Consider the following 5,655-nt stretch of genomic DNA (forward strand, 5'->3'; position numbering starts at 1 on the left):
CTCCTTAACCCCTCCTGCCCCGGCTTCTCCTGACATTCCCCGCACAGGTCACGTGACTGCAGGAGACCAAAGTGTCACTGAGGAGAAGTGCAGAGAAGGAAGGACAGACAGACGGCAGAGCATGGGGGCAAACTATGGGGTCACTATTATAGGGGCACTGTGGATGGGTCTGTTATGGGGGCACTATGGCTCACTATTATAGGGGCACTGTGGATGGGTCTGTTATGGGGGCACTATGGCTCACTATTATAGGGGCACTGTGGATGGGTCTGTTATGGTCGCCCTATGGCTCACTATTATAGGGGCACTGTGGATGGGTCTGTTATGGGGGCACTATGGCTCACTGTTATAGCGGCACTGTGGATGGGTCTGTTATGGTCGCACTATGGCTCACTATTATAGGGGCACTGTGGATGGGTCTGTTATGGGGGCACTATGGCTCACTATTATAGGGGCACTGTGGATGGGTCTGCTATGGTCGCACTATGACTCACTATTATAGGGGCACTGTGGATGGGTCTGTTATGGTCGCACTATGGCTCACTATTATAGGGGCACTGTGGATGGGTCTGTTATGGTCGCACTATGGCTCACTATTATAGGGGCACTGTGGATGGGTCTGTTATGGTCGCACTATGGCTCACTATTATAGGGGTACTGTGGATGGGTCTGTTATGGGGGCACTATGGCTCACTATTATAGGGGCACTGTGGATGGGTCTGCTATGGTCGCACTATGACTCACTATTATAGGGGCACTGTGGATGGGTCTGTTATGGTCGCACTATGGCTCACTATTATAGGGGCACTGTGGATGGGTCTGTTATGGTCGCACTATGGCTCACTATTATAGGGGCACTGTGGATGGGTCTGTTATGGTCGCACTATGGCTCACTATTATAGGGGCACTGTGGATGGGTCTGCTATGGTCGCACTATGACTCACTATTATAGGGGCACTGTGGATGGGTCTGTTATGGGGGCACTATGGCTCACTATTATAGGGGCACTGTGGATGGGTCTGTTATGGTCGCCCTATGGCTCACTATTATAGGGGCACTGTGGATGGGTCTGTTATGGGGGCACTATGGCTCACTATTATAGGGGCACTGTGGATGGGTCTGTTATGGGGGCACTATGGCTCACTATTATAGGGGCACTGTGGATGGGTCTGTTATGGTCGCCCTATGGCTCACTATTATAGGGGCACTGTGGATGGGTCTGTTATGGGGGCACTATGGCTCACTATTATAGGGGCACTGTGGATGGGTCTGTTATGGTCGCCCTATGGCTCACTATTATAGGGGCACTGTGGATGGGTCTGTTATGGGGGCACTATGGCTCACTATTATAGGGGCACTGTGGATGGGTCTGTTATGGGGGCACTATGGCTCACTATTATAGGGGCACTGTGGATGGGTCTGTTATGGTCGCCCTATGGCTCACTATTATAGGGGCACTGTGGATGGGTCTGTTATGGGGGCACTATGGCTCACTGTTATAGCGGCACTGTGGATGGGTCTGTTATGGTCGCACTATGGCTCACTATTATAGGGGCACTGTGGATGGGTCTGTTATGGGGGCACTATGGCTCACTATTATAGGGGCACTGTGGATGGGTCTGCTATGGTCGCACTATGACTCACTATTATAGGGGCACTGTGGATGGGTCTGTTATGGTCGCACTATGGCTCACTATTATAGGGGCACTGTGGATGGGTCTGTTATGGTCGCACTATGGCTCACTATTATAGGGGCACTGTGGATGGGTCTGTTATGGTCGCACTATGGCTCACTATTATAGGGGTACTGTGGATGGGTCTGTTATGGGGGCACTATGGCTCACTATTATAGGGGCACTGTGGATGGGTCTGCTATGGTCGCACTATGACTCACTATTATAGGGGCACTGGATGGGTCTGTTATGGTCGCACTATGGCTCACTATTATAGGGGCACTGTGGATGGGTCTGTTATGGTCGCACTATGGCTCACTATTATAGGGGCACTGTGGATGGGTCTGTTATGGTCGCACTATGGCTCACTATTATAGGGGCACTGTGGATGGGTCTGCTATGGTCGCACTATGGCTCACTATTATAGGGGCACTGTGGATGGGTCTGTTATGGTCGCACTATGGCTCACTATTATAGGGGCACTGTGGATGGGTCTGTTATGGTCGCACTATGGCTCACTATTATAGGGGCACTGTGGATGGGTCTGTTATGGTCGCACTATGGCTCACTATTATAGGGGCACTGTGGATGGGTCTGTTATGGTCGCACTATGACTCACTATTATAGGGGCACTGTGGATGGGTCTGTTATGGGGGCACTATGGCTCACTATTATAGGGGCACTGTGGATGGGTCTGTTATGGGGGCACTATGGCTCACTATTATAGGGGCACTGTGGATGGGTCTGTTATGGGGGCACTATGGCTCACTATTATAGGGGCACTGTGGATGGGTCTGTTATGGGGGCACTATGGCTCACTATTATAGGGCACTGTGGATGGGTCTGTTATGGTCGCACTATGGCTCACTATTATAGGGGCACTGTGGATGGGTCTGTTATGGGGGCACTATGGCTCACTATTATAGGGGCACTGTGGATGGGTCTGTTATGGTCGCACTATGGCTCACTATTATAGGGGCACTGTGGATGGGTCTGTTATGGTCGCACTGTGGCTCACTATTATAGGGGCACTGTGGATGGGTCTGTTATGGTCGCACTATGGCTCACTATTATAGGGGCACTGTGGATGGGTCTGTTATGGTCGCACTATGGCTCACTATTATAGGGGCACTGGGGATGGGTCTGTTATGGGGGCACTATGGCTCACTATTATAGGGGCACTGTGGATGGGTCTGTTATGGTCGCACTATGTCTCACTATTATAGGGGCACTGTGGATGGGTCTGTTATGGGGGCACTATGGCTCACTATTATAGGGGCACTGTGGATGGGTCTGTTATGGTCGCACTATGGCTCACTATTATAGGGGCACTGTGGATGGGTCTGTTATGGTCGCACTATGGCTCACTATTATAGGGGCACTGTGGATGGGTCTGTTATGGGGGCACTATGGCTCACTATTATAGGGCACTGTGGATGGGTCTGTTATGGTCGCACTATGGCTCACTATTATAGGGGCACTGTGGATGGGTCTGTTATGGTCACACTATGACTCACTATTATAGGGGCACTGTGGATGGGTCTGTTATGGGGGCACTATGGCTCACTATTATAGGGGCACTGTGGATGGGTCTGTTATGGTCGCACTATGGCTCACTATTATAGGGGCACTGTGGATGGGTCTGTTATGGTCGCACTATGGCTCACTATTATAGGGGCACTGTGGATGGGTCTGTTATGGGGGCACTATGAATCACTATTATAGGGGCACTGTGGATGGGTCTGTTATGGTCGCACTATGGCTCACTATTATAGGGGCACTGGATGGGTCTGTTACGGTCGCACTATGGCTCACTGTTATAGCAGCACTGTGGATGGGTCTGTTATGGTCGCACTATGACTCACTATTATAGGGGCACTGGGGATGGGTCTGTTATGGGGGCACTATGGCTCACTATTATAGGGGCACTGTGGATGGGTCTGTTATGGTCGCACTATGGCTCACTATTATAGGGGCACTGTGGATGGGTCTGTTATGGTCGCACTATGGCTCACTATTATAGGGGCACTGTGGATGGGCCTGTTATGGTCGCACTATGGCTCACTATTATAGGGGCACTGTGGATGGGTCTGTTATGGTCGCACTATGACTCACTATTATAGGGGCACTGTGGATGGGTCTGTTATGGGGGCACTATGGCTCACTATTATAGGGGCACTGTGGATGGGTCTGTTATGGGGGCACTATGGCTCACTATTATAGGGGCACTGTGGATGGGTCTGTTATGGGGGCACTATGGCTCACTATTATAGGGGCACTGTGGATGGGTCTGTTATGGGGGCACTATGGCTCACTATTATAGGGCACTGTGGATGGGTCTGTTATGGTCTCACTATGGCTCACTATTATAGGGGCACTGTGGATGGGTCTGTTATGGTCGCACTATGGCTCACTATTATAGGGGCACTGTGGATGGGTCTGTTATGGTCGCACTATGGCTCACTATTATAGGGGCACTGTGGATGGGTCTGTTATGGTCGCACTATGGCTCACTATTATAGGGGCACTGTGGATGGGTCTGTTATGGTCGCACTATGACTCACTATTATAGGGGCACTGTGGATGGGTCTGTTATGGGGGCACTATGGCTCACTATTATAGGGGCACTGTGGATGGGTCTGTTATGGGGGCACTATGGCTCACTATTATAGGGGCACTGTGGATGGGTCTGTTATGGGGGCACTATGGCTCACTATTATAGGGGCACTGTGGATGGGTCTGTTATGGGGGCACTATGGCTCACTATTATAGGGCACTGTGGATGGGTCTGTTATGGTCGCACTATGGCTCACTATTATAGGGGCACTGTGGATGGGTCTGTTATGGGGGCACTATGGCTCACTATTATAGGGGCACTGTGGATGGGTCTGTTATGGTCGCACTATGGCTCACTATTATAGGGGCACTGTGGATGGGTCTGTTATGGTCGCACTGTGGCTCACTATTATAGGGGCACTGTGGATGGGTCTGTTATGGTCGCACTATGGCTCACTATTATAGGGGCACTGTGGATGGGTCTGTTATGGTCGCACTATGGCTCACTATTATAGGGGCACTGGGGATGGGTCTGTTATGGGGGCACTATGGCTCACTATTATAGGGGCACTGTGGATGGGTCTGTTATGGTCGCACTATGTCTCACTATTATAGGGGCACTGTGGATGGGTCTGTTATGGGGGCACTATGGCTCACTATTATAGGGGCACTGTGGATGGGTCTGTTATGGTCGCACTATGGCTCACTATTATAGGGGCACTGTGGATGGGTCTGTTATGGTCGCACTATGGCTCACTATTATAGGGGCACTGTGGATGGGTCTGTTATGGGGGCACTATGGCTCACTATTATAGGGCACTGTGGATGGGTCTGTTATGGTCGCACTATGGCTCACTATTATAGGGGCACTGTGGATGGGTCTGTTATGGTCGCACTATGACTCACTATTATAGGGGCACTGTGGATGGGTCTGTTATGGGGGCACTATGGCTCACTATTATAGGGGCACTGTGGATGGGTCTGTTATGGTCGCACTATGGCTCACTATTATAGGGGCACTGTGGATGGGTCTGTTATGGTCGCACTATGGCTCACTATTATAGGGGCACTGTGGATGGGTCTGTTATGGGGGCACTATGAATCACTATTATAGGGGCACTGTGGATGGGTCTGTTATGGTCGCACTATGGCTCACTATTATAGGGGCACTGGATGGGTCTGTTACGGTCGCACTATGGCTCACTGTTATAGCGGCACTGTGGATGGGTCTGTTATGGTCGCACTATGACTCACTATTATAGGGGCACTGGGGATGGGTCTGTTATGGGGGCACTATGGCTCACTATTATAGGGGCACTGTGGATGGGTCTGTTATGGTCGCACTATGGCTCACTATTATAGGGGCACTGTGGATGGGTCTGTTATGGGGGCACTATGGCTCACTATTATAGGGGCACTGTGGATG

Source organism: Ranitomeya variabilis, chromosome 2 (genome assembly GCF_051348905.1).
Source record: "Ranitomeya variabilis isolate aRanVar5 chromosome 2, aRanVar5.hap1, whole genome shotgun sequence".
Classification (NCBI taxonomy): Eukaryota; Metazoa; Chordata; class Amphibia; order Anura; family Dendrobatidae; genus Ranitomeya; species Ranitomeya variabilis.